The sequence below is a fragment of the Chrysemys picta genome, chromosome 7 (genome assembly GCF_011386835.1).
Source record: "Chrysemys picta bellii isolate R12L10 chromosome 7, ASM1138683v2, whole genome shotgun sequence".
Classification (NCBI taxonomy): Eukaryota; Metazoa; Chordata; order Testudines; family Emydidae; genus Chrysemys; species Chrysemys picta.
Genome location: NC_088797.1, coordinates 3286783 through 3310075, shown reverse-complemented (window position 1 = coordinate 3310075; position 23293 = coordinate 3286783). Strand labels below are relative to the sequence as shown.

Genomic DNA, 23293 nt, shown 5'->3' with positions numbered 1-23293 from the left:
TATAACACAATATGAAGAGTACAGTGCTCACTTTATATTATTTTTATTACAAATATTTGCACTGTAAAAATAATAAAAGAAATAGTATTTTTCAGTTCACCTGATACAAGTACTGTAGTGCAATCTCTTTATCATGAAAGTACAACTTACAAATGTAGATTTTTTTTGATGCATAATAGCACTCCATAACAAAACAATGTAAAACTTGAGCGCCTACAAGTCCACTCAGTCCTACTTCTTGCTCAGCCAATTGCTAAAACAAACACGCTTTTTACAAATGTAAATGTTGTTTACACTTACTGGAGATAATGCTGCCAGCTGCTTATTTACAATGTCACCTGAAAGTGAGAAAAGGCATTTGCATGGCACTTGCAAGAAATTTATGTGCCAGATATGTTAAACATTCATATGCCCCTTCGTGCTTCAGCCACCGTTCCAGAGGACATGCACGCATGCAAATGGGTTCTGCTCGATAACAATCCAAAGCCGTGTTGACCAACACATGTTCATTTTCATCTTCTGAGTCAGAGGCCACCAGCAGAGGGTTATTTTCTTTTTTGGTGGTTCGGGTTCTATAGTTTCCGCATCAAAGTATTGCTCTTTTAATACTTCTGAAAGCATGCTCCACACCTTGTCCCTCTCAGATTTTGGAAGGCACTTCAGATTCTTAAGGCTTGGATCAACTACTGTAGCTATCTTTAGAAATCTTACATTGGTTCCTTCTTTGCGTTTTGTCAAATCTGTAGTGAAAGTGTTCTTAAAATGAACAACATGTGCTGGGTCACAGGGCCGACGAGAGGGATGGGAAGCTGGTACAAATTACCGGGGCCCGGTGGTCCGGAAGGGGGCCCGGCTTCCCTGGCTTCCCCCTCTCCCCCGTCAGCCCTGTTTATCCGGTCTGCCCTTGCTGGGGGCCCCCAAATTTTTTTTCACTGGGGCCCGAACCCACTCTCGGCAGCCCTGCTGGGTCATCATCCAAGATTGCTATAACATGAAATATATAACAGAAAATGGATAAAACAGAATAGGAGACATACAATTCTTCCCCGAGAAGTTCAGTCAAAAATTTACTTAACGCATTATTATTTTAACTAGCATCATCAGCATGGAAGCATGAGTGGACTTGTTTTATTTTTGAATGCATTTTTTTTTGTACATAATTCTACATTCGTAAGTTCAACTTTCATGATAACGAGATTGCACTACAGTACTTGTATTAGGTGAATTGAAAAATGCTATTGTTTTTTACAGTGCAAATATTTTTAATAAAAAATAAATATGAAGTGAGCACTGTATACTTTGTATTCTGTTGTAATTGAAATCAATATATTTGAAAATGTAGACAACATCCAAACATATTTAAATAAATGGTATTCTATTGTTTAACAGAGTGATTAATTGTGCAATTAATTGTGAATAATTTTTTAATTATTGACAGCCCTAGATATTAGGCAATGATTCATTTGTTACATAAAGCCATGGGGAGGTAGATGTGTGAGAAGAATGAACAAACATTGTGCTTCAGCAGAGAAGGAGAGAAATGAGTTGATACCCAGTTGTTCTTAACTTTATTAAGTTGCTCATACAATAGATCCTGGTCCTTTCTGGGGGAATTGGAGGACCAAGTGCGATGTAATAACTTGGGTGTGTTCTTTAAAACAGGATTAGTAATGGAAGGGTGGAACAAAAGCTTTAGTGCACCATGTTGAACCCCTTATCTCCATTATTCCCTACCTCTGCCAAGTGAAGGCCCCCTAGCAGAGCACCAGGTGGTGAGAATCATAGACGATTATGATTGGATGAGACTTCAGGAGGTCGTCTAGTCCAACCCCCTGCTCAAAGTAGGACCAATCCCCAACTAAATGATCCCAGCCAGGGCTTTGTCAAGCTGGTCCTTAAAAACCTCCAAGGATGGAGATTCCACCACCTCCCTAGGTAACCCATTCCTGTGCTTCACCACCCTCCTAATGAAATAGTTTTTCCTAATATCCAACCTAGACCTCCCCCACTGCAACTTGAAACCATTGCTCTTTGTTCTGTCATCTGCCAACACTGAAAACAGCCGAGCTCCATCCTCTTTGGAACCCACCTTCAGGTAGTTGAAGGCTGCTATCAAATCCCCCCTCACTCTTCTCTTCTGCAGACTAAATAAGCCCAGTTCCCTCAGCCTCTCCTCATAAGTCATGTGCCCCAGCTCACTAATCATTTTTGTTGCCCTTCCCTGGACTCTCTCCAATTTGTCCACATCCTTTCTGTGGTGGGGGGCCCAAAACTGGATGCAATACTCCAGGTGTGGCCTCACCAGTGCTGAATAGAGGGGAATAATCACTTCCCTCAACCTGCTGGCAATACTCCTACTAATGCAACCCAATATGCCTTCTTGGCAACAAGGGCACACCATTTACTCATATCCAGCTTCTCGTCCACTGTAATCCCCAGGTCCTTGTCTGCAGAACTGCCACTTAGCCAGTTGGTTCCCAGCCTGTAGCAGTGCATGGGATTCTTCCATCCTAAGTGCAGGACTCTGCACTTGTCCTTGTTGAATCTCATCAGATTTCTTTTGGTCCAATCCTCTAGGTCACTCTAGACCCTATCCCTCCCCTGCAGCGTATCTACTTCTCCCCCCAGCTTAGTGTCATCCGCGAACTTGCTGAGGGTGCTATTCCTGCCAGTGGAAAAGGTGGATAGCATCAAGGCATTTTCTGCTCTGCAAATGAAAGAAACAGCTGAGAAAAAATGTCCATGATGGAAAACTTTATTTTATTCAAGGAATTTTAAAATCTATTGAAAGAAAAAATCCTACACCAAAACGTACACAATAAACTTACTATATGATTGTGCTTCCCCTACCCCCACAACCCTCCAGCATTCCCTTGCTTGTATGCTGGTGCTTTTCCGTAAGCAGTGGGTATGAGTCATCCCTCACATGTTAGGTTATTGCTTCTCCGTAGTCGTGATCCTACGTTGTGACCTGTGGTGGGCTGCTGTAACAGTACTGTCACACCTACACAGATCACAGGGCAGGGTCTGGGCCATAGATGTGAATGGACACACTTGTGATTTATATGAGTGTAAACGAGACAATTGGGCCCCATTAGATGCCGGCAATGATTTTTCCTATGGCCCCCTCAGAACCAAAAATAAATGTCAAAGCAGACCTAAGATACCATTTGGTTACAATGTGATAGTCGCATCTTTGATGCTACTGTTTAGCAACACAGTGAACAAAGGTCAATTTTTAAACATGTCGGTAGTCAGAATATCTCCTTGTTTCCTCAGATATGATATTCCTCTCATTGGGATTGCTTCTCTACATCTGCTTACTAATAGCTAGCAGTATATTTTTGGACAGAACTGATTATGAATACAAAATATTAATAAACCAACATTATTAACCAGAAACATATAGTTTCCAAGACAAGCAATTTCTAAAAAAATCACATTATGTACACTTAATACCTCACTGACCTTTTCTGCTGTTTCTTAAGTCTTTTAAAAATTCATTTAATTTCAAAGCCAGAGTATTAGCCCATTTATATGTAAATTGCCTTTAATTCATGCATTGATTTAAAAGACTAATCCAAAAGATCCTTTACCACAGATGACCTTTTTGACTCTGTACTTCTGGGAAAACCGTAAAGTGGTTTCTTGTGCCCTCACATCCACCTGTAGCATAACATATGCCTCCTTCAGTCTGTATAAATCAGTCATAATAGTACCGTTTTCTACCGACATTGAATTATTAACACTATAACTATCTTGGCTTGTGTTCTAGTGAAGGCAGCTCCCATTTAAACTGATGGCTATTTTATGTTGCACTTTCCCCTCCTTTCTTTTAGACCTTAAACAAACAAAAGTAATTAAGGGTTTTACCGGTGATTACAATTTATTATTCAAGGGACACATAATCTGATTTTTAACAGATAGTCTCCCAAGAGTGTAGATTAAAAAAAATTAACTATATATTATCACCAGGAATCTTGTAGTACCAAAAGACCTATTAAAGCGAATAGGACAAGGTTCACTGCAATAACTTTTTTTTTCTCATAAAAGGAAACATTTTCCCTTTACAAAGAGCAAGGGATTACAGAAGTAGGGTGGATTACATGCTGCGGGTTTATGCTTCCTTCCACTTTCCTCTTTCCCTACCCAAAATCACTCCTGAGCTATACCTGCGGAAGTGTAGATCTCACTTCATAGACTGAGGAATGACCTGGCCTGATGAATGTTTATTATTTTCTGACTCTGACGGGTTACAATGGGAGGTGGAGTGATGATTATGTTGAATTACCACAGCCGAAAGTTGCTAATGTGTTAATAGCTAAAAATAACAATTATTAACTTTGCTGCTTTTTCTTTTTTAACTTCCAACTATATTTTATTTTTGAAATCAAATTGAATGTGTACAAAAGAATCCCCCAGTAAGGACCTGGACTTTAAATTAGTTGGCTACATACACAGCCATCTTTTAGATAAGAAATTGATAGATTTTTCTCAAAATATATTTTAGCTGTGATGCAAATATGTTTTGTGCAAAGCAGTATTAATTTAGACCAAATGGGAAGCAAAATCAGCATTTAATTTTCTCTTAATTAATTGGCCTCTCAGAGGTGGTAAGACAACTCCCACCTGTTTATGCTCTCTGTCTGTGTGTGTGTATATATATCTCCTCAATATATGTTCCACTCTATATGCATCCGAAGAAGTGGGCTGTAGTCCACGAAAGCTTATGCTCTAATAAATTTGTTAGTCTCTAAGGTGCCACAAGTCCTCCTGTTCTTCTTTTTGCGGATACAGACTAACACGGCTGCTACTCTGAAACTTTTAATTAAATGAGTAGATTGGGGGGGGGGGGGAGGAGAAGACAGCCAAAAATCAGTTCTGTATGCTTACAACCATAATGTTGTTTGTATTTGAGCCAAGAACATCATTGCAGGAGATTGACAGTTCTGGAAATTCGTCTGGGTTTGAAGCTACTGATGAAAGGTTCAGGATGCTGGTATTTAAATATTACCAAGCCAGAAAGGTGGCATCGACATAGGAAACATAAATTCAAATAGAAAAATAAAAGGATTCTCTTTTTCACATAGCATGGTGTTTCAGAGCTTGGGAGATCCTTGTCATTGTGACATTAATTCATCGGATTAGGAAGGAAGGAAGATAAAAACAAGACACATGCTTTAAGATCAGATTCTCTGCTTTTGTAAATCAGTGTAGCTCGGTTGATTACAGTGGAGCTATCCCAATCAGCATCCACTTTGGGTCTGGCCTTCAGGTATTTCTCTTGTAATATATATTCAGAGAAACAGAGAGCAGCAGCACTGATTTAAATGTGAACAGTCTCTTCTGAATAGTAAGGAAGGATTCTTGGGTCCAATGTGCTTTGAGGTTGCTTAAATGGCAAATAAAAGGATGCATGGAAAGATAGGTTTGTAATCTTAGTTTCTTGAAAAAAAGAAGGGAAAAGAGAAAAATTAGAGTATATTAGTGCTAGCTATTTAAATACTACCATTGTCTGGTCGTATTCAGATTTTACCTCATAGCTATTCACATTTTGTACTCTCTGTGTTTAAAAAAAAATTGTTCTGGCAAATAATAAAAAATAAAACTAATCCGGGGTGATGGTGGGGGGAATGTGTGCATCAGATAGATCTAAAATACAGATGTTCCACTGCCATAACCAAAAGAGAGCCAAAGGGGCAGGTCCAGAACTGGTGTAAATTGTCCAAGCTCCATTGAAGCTGATATGCCCCGGATCAGCGCCCTGTTAACTAACCTACCATACCATGGTGTGGGTTGCCAATGCAAAAAACATGGATATCAATAGACAGACAAATAGTTAAAGGAAAAGTTATTTGAAGGTAGGTGTGTGCATACATGCATGTTTGTATAGTGTTTGTTTAATTTAATTGTGTGCACAAACTGTTCAATTCATGCATTTATTTTGCAAATAGAAAGCTTCTGTACTTATTCTTTTGTACTTATTTCATGATATACATTATTTCCGGTAACATAGTTGTAACCAAATATTCTCATTCTTTAAAAAAGAAAGCTTAGACCATCATAGATGGTCATAAGTCATTAATTTCTTTTCATATACTAAATGTCTGTCTTTAACATGGTACCATGAAGTAGTACCATAGTGTTTAGTACGGCACATATTCCTAAAATATGGAACACCTGCTCTGGTTTAGATCATTAATAGTGACACAGCCTAACAGGGTGGACTGTCCCACTAAGGGCCAGCGGGCTGGGCCGAACTAGCCCTGCTCAGTTATCAGATCCAGCTGGGAAGGGGTCTGGTGTAGACTCACTGAAAGGGCCGGGGGGGGGGGAGGGGGCGCTCGGGTGAAGGGGGCTGAAGGAGGGAGGTTGGATCTGGTGACTAGCTCTGGAGTAATGAGAGGGGAGTGGAGTAAAAGGCCTCTAGGTGCAGGCAGCCTGCACCGATCAGGAGTTTTGTCAGAATGAATACAAAGGCACCCTGGAAGAAGGGCCTGGAAGACTGAGCATGGCAATGTGTCCTTCATGCTCCGAGGAAAGAGAGGCTAGCACTTCACACGTAGTTCCCATCCTACGTCGTAGCTTCCTTTCAACTGACACACACAGTGTTCTCAATGCTCTCTTCCCAGTCAGGAACCCAAAAGTCAAAGTGAGACCGGGCATGATGTCACATTAAATACTACACCTCTGCCCCGATATAACGCTGTCCTCAGGAGCCAAAAAATCTTACCGTGTTATAGGTGAAACCGCGTTATATCGAACTTGCTTTGATCCGCTGGAGTGCGCAGCCCCACCCCCCTGGAGCGCTGCTTTACCACATTATATCCGAATTTGTGTTATATCGGGTCACGTTATATCAGGGTAGAGGTGTACTTTGAACCTATGGAAAATACTAGCAGGGGATTTGGACTCATTGGCCCACACAGCATGACTTCAGCTGAAGGGCTGCAGTTCCGTATAGCAAGCAGCATAAGGAAGTTTGTGAGTAGTGCCACCGCCCCAGCACGTAGCATTTAATGAAGCAGGACATATTGCTTTATGTAAGTTAACACCTGGGAGACAGATTTATGGTATAAAAACTGGGAGGGTCAAAAGAAAGATTAATAGTAATGCTTTCAGAGGGTAACTGCTCTGAGGAACAAGCCTGGAATATCATGGATAAATTAAGATCTTGACGCAGCAAGATAATACCTGGTTGAGTGACAGCAAAAATAAAACAACTGAAAAGATTTATGTTGACCAAAAGAAATATTAGCTTTCAGCTAAAGGAACAAAGGTATTAGCAAAAAAGTGATGTGACTGGGACTCAGTGACTAAACTCTAACACTATTCAGTAGCGTAGACACACCTTGGAGGTAATCAATGAATTAATGTATCCAGGAGAGAGTTTGGTAGCCGTATTAGTGCAGTAACAGAAAGAAATATTAGGTTTTGAAAGGCTAAAATTTTTTAATTGGGTGTAAAAATAAAGGGACGAGGTAAAAAATGAGCAAATAAGAGTAGTAACATAACAGGAGGTTGCATCCGAAGAAGTGGGCTGTAGTCCACGAAAGCTTATGCTCTAATAAATTTGTTAGTCTCTAAGGTGCCACAAGTACTCCTGTTCTTTTTGCGGATACAGACTAACACGGCTGCTACTCTGATAACAGGAGGTGTTGAACTTAGGATCTGTTGATCTGCTATGTCATGGGGACACCGAGCAGTGCATCGATTAGGGAAGAACTGCATGCTATTTGCCATACTGTGGCCATGGTATTTTATACAGTGATTGGCTGCAGCCAATGTATAAACAAAAAGACTCCATATACTGCCCACCAATCAGATTCCTGAAAGCATTTCAAAGGGAAATGCTCCAGTTCATTAAACTTAATGTGCTTTTACAGTGCACTTATGTTTAAAAATAGTTGAGCATGGTTAGAGGGAAAATTGAGTTCCTTTCCAAAGCAAGATAAAAATGAGAATATGTAGATTAGTGTTACCCCTGCTGTAACATCCACACTTTGTGTCGTTGGTGCCATGCCTTATTGCCCTGGTGATATGCAAATATAGTAAGAAATGCATATTTTACTTAGGAAGTTATGGGAGGTCGCACACACAATTACACTACTTAGTACTGTGATGCCTTCGCACATAGTCACCATTGACATGTTCACCATTTTTTCTGATCATTTAGTAAGTAGAGGAGTAGTTGCCCATCACCACACTCTGAGAGCTCCTGAAATTAAAGACTGGAGACATTTCAGAACATTCTGGCCAACCTCTCCTATTTCTCAGAGAAGAGACAGTAGTATGACATGGCAAACAGTATCAAATGCCACAGACAGATCCTGGAGGCTGTGTAGGCATCCTGCCTGAATCTATGGATAGCAGGAGGTCATCCATCAACTCTGCCAATGCCTTCTGTTCCAATACCAGGACTGGACCCTGACTGAGAGATTTCAAGTATATTGTTGGTGCGAAAGCGTCTTTGGAAGAGGACCTGTGCCAGTTTATTGATTGTCTTACTCAGAAATGGGAGACTTTGACAGGGCTCGATCCTCAGCTGGTGTAAACTGACATAGCTCCACTGACTTCAACTTCTGTCTTAAACCCACAGGAGTCAGGACATTCAGAATTAAGATTCTCGCACTCTAATATCTGCCCTTTTTGTGGGCACTAGGATATAGTGTGGTGGTTATTACAGTTCTTACAGAAGTAATTAATTTAGCCATATTACTTCCTCTTTCTGAGCCAAATTACATACCTGCCTAGGCAGAATTGTAGCTTTTTAGACTGGAATTTTTAAGGGAGCTATTCCCATTGGAATGAGACTGCTCTTGGGAGCTGGGCACCTAACTCACTTATTCTCCTTTGGAGAATCACAACCGTGGGGCCAGGCTCACCAGTTTCACTGCGTCCGCATTAGTGGCCACAAGTGAACGGAAACATGTCAAAAATGGCCAGTGGAGAACTGATCCTGCACAGGGGAGCCCTCTATGGATATAGCAGGCTCCTCAGTCAGTTTGCTCCTCTTAACTCCAGTGGTAGGACAGAGCTTTCCTGGTCCTTACCCATGACTATCTTCAGGCAGGGATCAGAGCCATTCCTGAGGAAGCCAGTGCGTAAGGGAGCTAACAGCACCCCCTTAACACACATCTATAACAGAGAGGAGAATTCATCCCTTTATTGTGATTGCTGTAGTCCGTTCCTAAGGGCTTCCAAGCCCAGTCCTGAAAAGATTTTGCTGAAAATACCATATTTCTGGTTATAGGCCAGGCATAATGTTTGAAGACCCAGCCTCATGATCTTTCGGCTTTATTACAAGTTATTGGTCTTTACCCCCTCCCCTGTTAACTGATACCTCTAGACTCAACGCAGATTGCAAAGTAGTCTCATTTACGGATGGTAGACTCTGCTTTGTTCACGATGCATGCCAAATGTTCAGTAAAATAAAGCTGCACCAAAAAAGAAATACTTGCATATGAAAACTTTGCCAATTTAAGTCAGAATCATCCTGTTTGAAAAGCCTCTCTGCCCTTGTTTCCCTCACTAAAGTAAAATACTGGTGGTGTCTCTGCTTGGCAGTTTTTTTCTGTTTTTCCTCAGCTTTAATCCTCAGATAGAGAGTCTTCACTAGAGGGGAGGAATAGCTCAGTGGTTTGAGCGTTGGCCTGCTAAACCCAGGGTTGTGAGTTCAATCCTTGAGGGGGCCACTTGGGGATCTGGGGCGAAATCAGTACTTGGTCCTGCTAGTGAAGGCAGGGGGCTGGACTCAATGACCCAAGGTCCCTTCAAGTTCTAGGAGATGGGATATCTCCATTAATTTATTTATTGACTCTGCTATTATTTAGCTCTGTTGAAACTTACTTTTGTACAACCCCCCCAGCCCCCACACTCTAGACCACAACTTGGAAGCCAAGAGACATTTTGAAGGCCTTTGATTAGCAGATGACCAATGTTCTGTGACTCCTAATCTTGCCTTACAGAATTATTTGACAAAGCCATTTAAAGATTTCCTGTTTTTTTTCCCATTTACAAGCAACATCTTACAAACTTTATATCTTTTGATGTTTTCCCCTCACAGGTTTGTTTGACTGTAGCTCACTCTGTGTTTTTTGACAAGGAGCCCCTTTTACAGTTTTCCAGGAAGTCCCTTCCCATGGCTCTGGTCTGTCTTTGAACTTGAGTTCACATTGTCCTGCTATGTAAGGGAAAAAGCATATCTCCACCTCTACAATAGGCAGGACCCACAGAGGCAAACACTGCGCAGATTGCTTAGAGTTGTCTTAAACAATATATAGTTCCATGTCTGATGCTAAAGTTTAAGGGTCATGTGTTGTTTCCATTATCCGTCTCTTTTATGAGGATTTATATCTTAGCTTTGTAGTTTGCTTTGGGCTAAAACTTGGTATCTGTGTAATCTCAGCCTGGGGGCACATCTTTCTTCCCCTCCCCATTGCTTCAGAGCAGTTTGTTTCTCTTTTTGTTGGTGTTGGAATAAAGCATAACAAATATTTGTAATTCCCAACTATATCCCTTTAATTAAACATTTCATTATTTCCCAAAGGCGCCTCTTCTCCGTTCTGGCTGTGCAAAGAGGATTTCAATTGGGTTTAAATTCCATTACAGTTGCTCCTGCCAGAACAGTGTGAAGGGTGAGAGTCAGGCCCCTTAACTCCATCTGTACCTCTGAGGGAGAATTGAAAGGACAGGCTAGCAAAGCAACTTAAGGTGTTGGCTGGGTGGTTTTTGTAATTTATAAATAATTTTTTATTCACTTTCCACCTCATCCATAATGTTGAATGTTACTGGGCCACATGCTTCCTTCACTGCATCATGCAGAGTGTAATCCCACGCTGGGGGCCGGATCTCAGGAGGAGAGGCATCGCAGGGGCTCAGCTGCTATTATACCTGCCGTCCCAGATACAGGTGAGGCCCCATTGCTACCACCCATTGAAGATGGGTTCTTGGGGTCAAGGCTGAGGGACAGCTACGCTCAAGGGTGTGCTGCTCCTGGGTCTGAGCAGAAATCTGTCCCAAGGGGGTGGCGATTGGACAAGCAGTAAAGTCCCCTCTCGCCATGTTGCAGAGGGGATGTTTCCAGTGCCCCCATTCTGTCTGCCTGGCACCGTGCCTACAGCACAAAGGGGACCGAATTCAGCCGGGAGTTTTCAGCTGGAGTGTCCCCTCAACATGAGGGAATCTCCAATGGGCCTGGAGCTAACCGAGCCAGCTTATGTGCTAGCCTTCCTGCAGGTGCATGCTGCAGGCAGGGCCGATGAGGGGGGAAGGGGGAAGCCGGTACAAATTACGGGGCCCGGCGGTCCGGAAGGGTGCCCGGGGCCCGGCTTCTCCGTCCTCTCATTGGCCCTGTTTAGTCGGTCTGCCCTTGCTGGGGGGCCCGCGGCGCCCGGCGGACCAGAAGGGGGTCCGGGGCCTGGCCTGGCTTCCCCCCTCGTCTCGTTGGCCCTGTTTAGCTTGTCCACCCTTGCTGGGGGGCCTGAACCCGCTCTCAGTGGCCCTAGCTGCAGGTTCGGGGGAAGTGTTGGTGGAGAGAGTTAGACATGATGCAGTCTGGGTATGGCACAAGTTAGAGCAGTCCTCGGGCTGCACTAGGCTGATGCAGAGCACCAGGCAGCCATGGTTTAGCTAACTGACCACTTTCCCCCCCTTCTCCATATAGTTCTGCTGTATCCTGCACAGAAAATCTTCATTTAAAAAAACACAAACATCCTCCACCTTGTTTCCTTGAAATTAAAGTGGCGCCGTCTGCATTGTTCATGGAGGCTCTGTAGGATGGGTCTGCTACAGCACGGAAAGTGCAAGTTAACAGAGCTATTCTCAGAGCTGGGTTGACGTCACTGATAATGCTGGGGACACAAGCAATTAGTTGGATGAGAACCATGCTGGTTTGTGCTCCATTAGAAATAAAGGAGGTAAAAGAAATCAATGTCTGATAAATGGAAAAGGAGCAAATTGGCAGGAAAGGCATTTTGTGCTCAACTATCTAAGAGGATATTGTGAGCACTAGACAGTAAACAAAATAAATTAAAACTATAAAAATGTACCTAAAAGTCTCCCTTTAGCTTCAGCTACTTTATATTTTTCAGAAAGCAAACCTTTTAGCTGCTTTGTGCGTAATGTGCAGTGGTACCGTATATTATGTCAACCAACTTCAAATGCTCGGATCTGAGAGATGGATTTATCTCCCTATGTTTTAAGTAGTTTTTCTTCTTTTGAAGATGAACCGTTTGTATAGAGATCTCCAAATGTGTAAAAGGAGAATGGGTTAAAATTCCAGTGTTTTAATGTAGGCTCTGATCCAGCAAACCCCTTAAGTTCCTGATTGACTTAAAACATGAACTTGTAATTCCCACTGAGACCTTAGAGTGTGTGCTGTCTGGCACAGGGACTGTCTCCTGCTCCCTGTGCAATGCCCAGCCCAAAGGTGCCTGATCTCTGACAGGGTCTCTAGGTCAATGATACTTCGAATTCTTAACAGTCTAACAGATGATTCTGAAATAAAGTTTAAACTCTATTTTTTCCCCACAGTCTTACTGGGTTTTTTTTATGTCTCTTGTAGTTTGGAGAATGAAATACACAAGTCACATTTGCTTTCAGGTTGTCATGAGCTAGCACAGTGCAGCAATAGACAACCTCGTTGTACATGGGATTTTTTTAAAACATGGAAATATTTCTATAGCTCATAGCTTTTGTAAAAGCTATTTTTTTTTAAATATATAAAAACTATGGGTCAAATTTGAATGGATCCTGTCCCTTTAAGAATAAACTTTTCCTTTTTTTGTGTAAAATTAATCACTGTTTTCTACTATGTAAAAGCTCTGGTTGAGCAGATCAAATCATATAATTTGATCTTTTTTGCAATGAAGAGCAATCTAAATGAATGGATAGTTTTAGGGGGAAAGGCTGGCTAGACTCTCATATCAGTGTTATCTTGTATTCATTTCATATTCCTCTCTCAGTATCACAATGAAACTACTTCATTGTGTAGTTTCCATGTAGCTCCTTTTTGCTTTTTTGCAATTCTAATTCCTGCTTGCTATTGTATTACAAAAGAATCTAGGAACCAGTGTATTTGCATGAAGGGCATTTTAAATTCTAATGTCAAGGGTCATTAATCATTTTTGTTGTTATACCTATGAAGCAAAATTTTCACATACAGGAGCGATTGCTGGAGACGAATCCATTTTGGAAATATTATTTCTGATTAATTTTTCACTTTCTATGAGTTGTAAGAATACAAATTAAAAAGAATCCCATGTCACAATAATTTACATATATTTGAATTTTTGGCACCTGTTACCCATAGTATTTGTTTTGAAAACTGATATTAACATTTCCTATGACTTGGACTCCTTTCCTTTTTACAGTTAGTGTTCCTTCAAACTTTTCTCTTTGTTTTTAGTAAAGTCTCCTAGGAAATACCTTCAAAACATTTTAATATCTAGCTAAATCTGTAAATGTTTGCTTTGCATTAGACGTCTGATTTTTTCTCCCCCCTCAAGACAGCAATATATTTGTTCTCAAACTAAATTAGACGTTAATTAGTTAATGGATGAAAAGAGCTATGTAAGTGCTAAGTAGTATTATTTACTATTATTACTAACAACCAACAAAGTCACAGGGATCAATTTGGCACTGACATTAATGGGAATAGATTCCAATGTTTTTGAGTTATTTAAAGCTAATTAAATGCATGCTTCTGCTGTTCTCAGGAAAGAAACAGGGTGACCTTAAATCCCTCCACTGTAAGTTTCAACTAGATACTGCGGGGTCCTCCCACACACTGCTGCTAAAGGTTATCCTGTCTTCAATTGCACTTATTTGTCGTCTTGGTTAAACTGTTGATGTCTCTGGCTCTTAAGTGGATGAATGACAATTTCCCCTTGAACTTTTTGTTCCTCTCATGCATCACAGTGTTATGACTAGAGAACAAGTTTCAGTAGAATATTCTGATCCTCAACTTAAATTAAGTTGTTTATACCAAGCTTTGAACCTCTATTTCTCTCTCTCTTGGATCTCAGCCTTTCTTAAGCTAAGCCAGGACAATATATATCACATTGGTCTTCGCAGATGCAGGGTTTTCTCTCTCTCTCAGAGCAGTTAGTACTCTTTTTCTCCTGGAACTGAAGACAGTTAACTAGCATGCTCTCTGTAAATGATTCAGGTAGGTGAATATGTCCCAAGCTATAATGGTTCCTTTCGTTCCAGATTAAATGAAAACTCAAAAGTTTTTGTTCTAAAGGTCATGGGGGAGGAATTTTCAACATTACTGTCAATATGTGGGAAACTTGATAGGTAGTAATAAGATAAATTGCTATAATGTTGGTTAGCAAATGGAAAAGCAATATATAAAGCATTCTGTAATCTTAGTTGTGCATGAAAATTCCCAGTGTACCGTTTTCAAGTCATATCCATAATCCTGAATACTATGGAATACAGGATTGCTATAAATACAAATGCCAAAAGATAAGTGATTGGAACAGGTTGGCAGTCAGACAGGATTTTTTTTTTATCAAAATATATAGATTTTTTCCCCCTCTTTCACAGTTTCATTTGACAAAGGAGTAGTATCTTGGTGTAGCTGGATAATTCTTAATTTCTGGCATATATAGTAAAAAAATCAGGCATTTTTTCTTTATATTTAGGTGTTACTGATATTTCATTGAGCAGACAAGAACTTGATACATCTAGTTCCCTTTATTTACTGCCAGACTTTGCACTGACAGGAATGAGAAATACTGGAATTAAATATTGAAGCTTAGTTTTGCTCATTAGTTTTCAGCATCTGTGAAGAGTGGAAAGTGCAAAAGTTTCACTCCATAGAGAGCTGGCTATAGATATAAGGGAGTAATATAGGGAGGGGAAGACTCATAAACCAGACTTGTGAGGTGTCTTTTAAGCACCCAAGAGCAGATTTTATATATATATAAAAGAATCACTTTTTAAATTATTATTTTTTTAGAAAATTTTCATGTGAATACCTTGTAAATAAAACTGGAGTTCTTTGTATTTAGCCTAGGTTTTTTTGTCTTACTTTTTAATCAGAAATACTGATAGCCTCTAATAGTATTTAGCAAAAGCTCTGCTTCAACGTGTGGTACAGTAACTTATCAGGTAGTGTAGCAGAGTTGCTATTTGGTAGTTGCCCCCTTGTGGCCAAAGGTTTCCAGAGTGGCCCTCCTTCTGCTCCCCCTCTTTGGAGACTCTTGGGAGCACCATGTAGGCTTTCTGAGGGCTCTTGCCAGCTCTCCCCTGAAACTGGGCCTGTAGTCCAAAGTAATTCAAAATAGTCCTCCGTATCCCAAATGTGGAATGTAGTGGGACCTGGGGTCTGCACTGTTGGTATCAAGAGCCAAGGGCATGTCTAGTACATGTGAAAGCTATTGCCTCCACAAGGGGCAGGCCTGACACCAGCACCTGTGATGGAGAGGAAGGAGCGATCACTGACTGCACTGGTGGCACCGTTCCACAAGAAGAAGATCTTGATGGTACCAACTCTTACCCAACTCAAGCCTGCACCATCTGCTCTCCTATGGGCAGAAGTCCTTCTCTCTCACCATTTTCTAGACTTTATACCATCCTTGAGGACCTAGCGGTTTATGCTGACCTGGAGTTGCTGATACTCTTGGAACCGATGACTGGAGAGGTGCATACCTGTTGTTGCACTACGCACTGCTCTGTCAACCAGTCGTAGTGTTGTTACCTACACCAGCAGTGTATTATTCACCGGTCCTGACTACCAGCTCTCTTACCACTGAATGGTAGCAATGGCTCTACCTGTAGAAACAGGGAAGCTGTGTGTGTAGGGATATCCTTCATTTCCCTTCAACCCACAAAGAAGCTAATTACAGGCTCCTTTCTACTGGACTGAGAAGCATACCTGGAGAACCATGTGACTCAGGGCTCTTGGACCCATCAAGAATCCAGAGTACATTTCAGCCTCCTTGAACTTTGAGCAGTACAGGAAGCTTGCAAGAAGTTTCTACCATTCATATGTAGCGTATATGTTCAGGTCACATCAGACAACAGGACTACTGTATACTATGTAGAAAGCAGTGGGGAGCGAGGTCCACCCTTCTTTGCATGAAGGCAATCAAATTAGAATTGGTGCATACAACACCAGTGAACCCATTTGGCAGTGCACCTTCCAGAGATAGTATATGCCTTAGTGGGCAGCTTCAGCAGACCATTCCACAGAGACCATGAGTGAGAACTCCACAACTTGGTGGTGCAGAGGGGCTTCCTGTCATGGGAGCTCTTTGCACCATAGGTAAAGAAGAAGTGTTCAGTCTACTGCTCCTGTGCAGCTCGAGGGCATAATTCCAGAGTGGATCTATTCCTGGTGCAGTGGTCAGAGCCACTAATGTGTGCTCCCCCCCCCCCCCCATCCCCTTCTTACCTTGGGTCTTCAACAAGATGAAACAAGACATTGACAGTAATTCTAGTGGTGCCTTGGTGGCTGAGAAAGTTTTGGTTGACCCATAATGAATAGTCATAGGGACCATGCATTTCTAAGAACTCCAGTTACTATAAAGGTAAGTAACCTTCCTTTCTCTTCAAATAAACATTCAGCAAGAATAAACCCACTACATCATACTAGTACTTAACTTTTATTCTTCCTGATGTAGAAAGCAAATCTACCTTCTGATAAGAGCTGTCATGGGGGTTGATTGATAATAGATGGGTTTCTCTTAAGGAACTCTCTCACTGATTATGACCTTTTCTTTTCCTAGTAACTGATTGCAGAATTACTTCTTAAAGGAGAAATGAATAAGAAGTATGTCCCCTCTCTTTATTTCTCCTAAGTGTCCAGCCTTTCCTGAATCTCCAAAACTCATTTGAAATGGAAAACTATTAAATAATTACACAGGATGGGTTTTCAAAAGCACCAAGGATATGTGCTCCTAAATCATTTAGGCGTCTTGAAAAATCCAATCCAAAGCCCACTGAAATCAGATCTTAAAAGAATAAAAAGTAACCTCTTGACAAATACTTGGAAGTACATAAGATGAAAATAAATGATATTTTTTACCTACTGGTGATTCTCAGAGTTTTTATCTACATCCAAGCTTGTCAGAGCTGCTTTAGACGTCACACAATCCAGTACTGCCTAGGGAAATTCTATCCATATCAGGATAAAGTTAACAGGAAGAATCAAGCAATTAATTTCCTTCAAGGTAAGATCGGCATATCTGACTCGATATTATTATATTACTTTGCATAGCAAAATTTCAAAGTTAATTTAGGACAAAGACTTTACTTCAGATATTCTCAGAATGCATGAGGAGAGATGATTAAATTCCAGATTCGAGTGTAAATTAGCTTCTAAACATAGACGCTTGCAGTCTGAAGTCTATCAAAGAATGTTGCTTGCAATTCATGATACTAACTCATCGATGCCAAAGGTCTTGTTGCATCTATTTCTGGAAATCGGTGTCCTACTGGAAAGGTCTGATTGTCCACACGTCTTTTTGGCTTTGTTTAAAGGTTCATAATATTGTGATAGCCGTCCTTCTCTTCCCCCCTCCTCCGAACTTAATAAAAAACACAGTAAAGAAATGCTTTATCTTTCTTTCCTAAAGTCTTTATGATTTCTGGCAGGTGCATTATTTTGTGTCGCTGTCTGTAAGTCATGGGGAGCAGAGGTGAATGGTTGTGGATGACATTTTTTGTGTAAGCCTATTCTAATAAGAAGGTCCTTCAGGGCCAGAAAAATCAACTAATTCCAAATGGATTTGTTTTTTGCCTTCTTAAGGCCGAAAAGTCCTATGGGTCTTGCATCTCTTTGTGCTGTCATAAATAATCTTACCGCACTGTGACAGCTGCCTGAACAGAATACAGAGCAAATATGTATTTTGAAATCTTTAAAATGGCTTGGAGTTGTTTTCATAACTTCTCAGAATTCTATAAACTAAACATTCTCAATACACTGTGCGTGCCTTGTTGTTGTTGTTGTTTTTAATAAAGTCAAACACTGTTGGCAGTTCTTCATTCTTTTGGACTTTTTGGTAGATATAGTTTAGTATTACAGTTTACCAAAAAGGTTAGTAGTGATTGGACATCTAACATAGTGAATGCCAGTGAAAATGAGGTAGGATCAGAGGCTAAAATAGGGAAAGAACAAGTTAAAAATTACTTAGACAAGTTAGATGTCTTCAAGTTGCCAGGCCCTGATGAAATACATCCTAGAATACTGAAGGAGGAGACTGAAGAGATATCTGTGCCATTAGCGATTATTTTCTAAAAGTCGTGGAAAATGGGAGAGATTCCAGAGGACTGGAAAGGGGTAAATATAGTGCCCATCTATAAAAAAGGGAAATAAGGACACCCCAGGGAATTACAGACTAGTCAGTGAAACTTCAATATTCGGAAAGATAATGGAGCAAATAATTAAGCAATCCATTTGCAAACACCTAGAAGATAACGTGATAAGTAGCAGTCAGCATGAATTTGTCAAGAACAAATCATGTCAAGCCAACCTAATATCTTTCTATGACAGGGTAAAAAGCCTGGTGGATAGAGTGGAAGCAGCAGATGTGGTATATCTTAATTTTAGTAAGGCTTTCGCATGACCTTCTCATAAACGAGGGAAATATAACCTAGATGAAGCCACTATAAGGTGGGGTGCATAACCGGTTGGAAAACTGTTCTGCCTCTCAGCTTCTGGTGCAAGGGGCAGGCCTGGCCTTGCTCCATCCAGCAGGGGGTAGAGAGTGTTCCCTCCCACTCGGGCTCGGAGGGAGGCCATTCTGCCTCACTAAACTACCTCTTTATTTATATAAATGTACCAACCAGTGCCCATTTGTACATTAGTCATAAAACAAGAATGCACATGCAGCCTGGATCTGACAACCAGAAGGAAATAACTAGAGGGAAAGGAGACTTTGGTGTTAGTAGGTGGAGTCTTTTAAACATAGCGCTGTTACATTTGTGTGTATAGATGATCCAAATGATCCTCATTTCTGGAAAATTATACGTCTGATCCAATACCTGTTGGGGGCCTTCCATTTACATCATTTGGCTTTAGGTCAGGCCCTGCGTGTACTGAAGTTGGCTGTTGCTAGTTAGTGTTGTATAGCTCTGATAATAACTCGGCTGTGAAAAAGCAAAACATTCTCCCTGGAGGGCCATCAGCTCTGGAATTCAGAACTCAGGTTGAGCCCAAATTCTGGAGCCTTTGTACTGCGATGAAGGGCTCCTCTCCCCTGGTAGGCATTTCCATAATATTCAAGCTTTGGAATAGCTCTGGCAGTTTGGTCTTGGGGTAAACCTTCCTAGTTCTAACTACTTGTATGCAAGTCAAAAGTTCAGAGCATGAAGGACTGGAGGAGAGCTGGCTCCTTCTTGGGAAGGGCTGTTGATGTTCTTTAATTTAGATAATGCTGTTTAAGTGATGGGAATTTCAGAAATATATACAAAAATAAATGATTGAAACGCAACTAACCTTTTACTCAGATATGTGTGAGTAATGACTTATTACACAGTCAGTTGTTTTAGCACCTTCTGTTTTTTCTTCCTTTTTGTTACTCTTTCAGGCTACTGTGTCGTGTGGCACGGTGCAATGAAAGACTGTTCACCATACGTTCACAGAGCTAAATGGGTGTTACTTTCCTGGATCTGTGCCAACTGTCCGTAGAGCACATGGTTGGTGGGCAACCTAACCGAAGAAACAGCATGAAAGAAAGTCATTTAATGTTTGCATTTCATTTTTGTGTGTGTCAAGGATTAGATTTATCCTTCAGAATAAAATGTTAAACTACATTCCTGTAAAAGGTTTACTTCATTGGTCAGAAGATATTTACTATCTCATGGGTCTCATTAAACATTTTGAAATGCATTTGTCTCTGCTTCTACTTGCCATATTTCTTTCACTACCATTTCCTAGGCTAGAAAATAAGATCGGAACGATAAAGGGGTTTTCAGTTTAATCGGATAGTAAACAAATAAGCAAGATTTGTTTTTTGCATCTTTAAAACTTCATTTAATTAGAGATAAGATAAACACAGGATTAGTACCTTTCAAATGCAGTTAAAGAGAGAGAAGGGACAGTGCTTGTGGATCTACTCTTGCTCAAGTACTCAACCACCGGTGTGGTAAGTACACTTCAAACTAGAGAGGCCAGGGGCCAATCGTGGTTTCGACAGCATTCCCAATGCTTCTTAGAAGGAAGACTCAGAGTATTAGCTATTCAGTGGTGTCGAATGTTACTGTCAGAACTGTAACCTATGCTTTGGCAAAGGGGCTGTATTAGTAAGAATGTTGGGGGTAGGGGAGAACTTCGTACCAGCATCCCAATCTCTAGTCCTTCAGGGTTACTTGCATTTCACCACAGAATACTTACTCCTCGGTTGAAGCTCATCTACCAACCTATTTATCAGGTTTTTTTGGTCTTGAAATTCGAAGCTGCTGGGAAGCACTGTGAATAATTGATATGATTTTATTACTCATTGCTCCCATTGCATAAAGAGAAACATTTATCTTTTATAGTTTACTCTCCTGTGTACTGGGAGCGAGCTGGCTTCAGGCATGCAACAATGAACAGCATAGGGGCCACCATTTCTAAAAGGTTTTTCTTCTTGACTAGTTTGGCGGGCCTGCGTCTTTAATTAACAGGACATTAAACATTGGGTTCAGTGTTACTGACATAATGTACGTAAACTCCACCAATGGGCGAAATTCTTACTTGCCTTCAGACCATTGCAGTAAGTGAAATTACACCAGGGATTAACCTGACTTGCTATTTTACTGAAATGTGAAGGAAAACAATATTGCTATACCATTTCACTGGGAACCTGTAAACTGCTGCTCTCTTCCTACAGTTATTTAGAGGCTGTTAGGGTTAGACGTCACAAGCCTCCACAGTGGGAACTAGTGAATATTCAAGATTCATCTGGTGTACAGACTGTGTGAGATGAAATGTAAAATAGGTCATTCTGAGTCTCCTTTCAAAATATATTAAAACCAGCTCTGATTTCAAATGGATGGATGTCAAAAAGGCCAGGAATTAGTTTTGCAGATCATCTTGAACCAAGTCTACTGGGACTACAAAGGGGCCAGTGCTGTGAGGGTTTTTCAATCTGCTGTGGTTTATATCAGAATATTTTATTTTCCAGGGTACCATGTACAATTACAGGTTTTTCTTGTCCTATGAATAACTGGACAAAAGAGAGGCAAGATGGACTAGAAGGTAGGGCACCAGATAGGGAATCAACTCTGGGTTCTCTTTCCAGTTCTACTACGTGGCTTTTGGCACATCAATGTTCCGTGCCTCAGTCATTCATTCTGTAAAATGGGGATACTTATCCTCATGGACCTTCGTAAAGCACATGCCAACTGAGAAACTGTCTGTGCCACGTGGTGCTGTTTTGTTAACTACTGGAATTCTTGAAGACTTTTGGAAGCAAGTTGGATCTTTCATTAGCTCTTCTACTGACACCAGCAAATCAGGGTTCCAGATGCTGGGCTCCTGGAGTGATCTTGCCCACTGATGCTGTATGTATTGACTTAGACCAAAATTTCAAACGTGGTTCTGCCACATATAAAGAGTCTGTTGTGGGAAGGCATGCAGGGAAAAGGCTTTCAAAAGAGACTAACCCTGCACTGGGGAAGGTTAGTGGGGACCAGAAAGCGATTGAAAGATGTTGTGGGTGCAGATGCTTTGGTGGTTTCTTGGCACAATATCTGGTTAAATTTGGAAAGGTGCTGAGCATTCACGACCCCATTAAGTTTCATCAGTGTTACATATTGAATTACGAATGGATACCTGAGATAACTTTACATACGCATGCTATGAAATGTCACTTACTATTTGCTTGTGTGATCATGATTTCTGTCTGTTTCTTTCTGACAAATGTTCTGTTTAACTCATACATTTGTCATGAGACTTAATCTTCTCCTGTGAGTTATTTTGATAAACTGGATTAGGTTGTAGTTAATTATTAAATATTTACAAGATAAACTTCCACAAGACTGATTCTTTTCGACTTTAATGTTAAACATTTTTAAGGGGATGCCTCACTTTTGTGCTCAAGTAGTTGAATCCATCTGCTTTAGAAGTAAATATAATGTTTCAGTAGTTAAATCTATTTAACTCTGCTCTCACAAAAACACCACTCTGTATTCTGTCCTGGGCAGTTATTGAAGCATTTTGCTTGTGTGGCAAAGTAATAGATTCTAGAGTTTTACCTGTGTTAAAATGTTAATCTGTAAAGGAACAAAGCATAAGTTGACAAACTGTGGTGTACTCCTTATCCATCATCGTATGGACTCATAAGTAGCTTCGTAATAGCTTCAACAATAGGAAAGTCTGATTAATCAGAGAGAGGAAATAGAATGAGATACATGAGCATGAAAGGGGAAAAATGAGACGACCTTCTCAGTGCTGTTTCTCCTGTTGCTGCCCTAATTTCTGTGTGAAGATTCTACAGCACGAGGAAAGATCTGCCGGGGGTGGGAGGGAAAGGGGTGCTTACACTGATGGTGTAACCTTTGTTGTGATAGGTGGGTTATACTCTATTGTCAGTGCATATAATAGAGTGACTAGGTACCAGTGATGGACAGCAGCTGAGAGGTTTTCATTGCAATGTATGATTAGATACTTAGATACTATTCACTGATAAAAAAATAAATCATTAGCACAGAGTTAAGGTTGTCTGGATGTATCTTGTGCCTTTCCAGGATGTCAGGTTCAGCAAAACTCAAACTTCTGAAAATCAACAAATACGCAACCTTAACTCTGCCCCCCTGGCAGAACTGGCGATAGCCACTGGGAAATGGGGATTAGGGTCACGTTTTTTGAAATGTTTGGAGTGTGTAGTCGCTAACATGGCTGGTGAGAGAACTCAGACATAGTCTATGGCCCAGAATCTAGACAGTTTCACTCCCTGGTGGTTACAGTAACTTTACAGGTGTGTTAAGACTGGTGAGTCTATCTATTTCCCTCCCCCGCTGCACCCTGCAACATGTAGGGCCTTCCCACCCGTGCCAACACTTCCAGTGCACCCTCCCTTTCCATCCCTTTAAGTCATTAGTTAGCCCTGTTGAAGCCTTTAATACAGGAGAAGTTGCTCCTTGCTCTCATCAGCTACTGCATACATATATGACAAGCACCAGCTTACTAGAGGGTCGTCCACTTCTTGGTAATGTAGCCTGAGCTATGCACTGAGCTGAGCCCCCAACTCCATTACATGTCCCAGATGGGTCTCCCACCCCTGTTTCAGCCATACGTCTCCAGCAGACCTCAGGATTAACCCCTGTGCATGTGCAAACTCTGGCCAGGGGTGATGTG

At 41.0% G+C, this 23293-nt stretch overlaps 1 protein-coding gene across 10 annotated transcripts in view; it reads left to right on the top strand.

Annotated features, from left to right (window-relative positions):
• Window positions 1-23293, top strand: part of FHIT (fragile histidine triad diadenosine triphosphatase) — a 1007374-nt gene that overhangs the window by 272334 nt on the left and 711747 nt on the right. The window contains exon 1 of one of the 10 annotated variants that reach the window (XM_024100119.3): window positions 13813-14170. The exons of the other annotated variants lie outside the window; for them this stretch is intronic. The gene's annotated coding sequence lies outside the window, so the exon portion shown is untranslated. Of the gene's footprint in view, window positions 1-13812; window positions 14171-23293 lie in introns of those variants that run through there. 10 annotated transcript variants of the gene reach the window in all.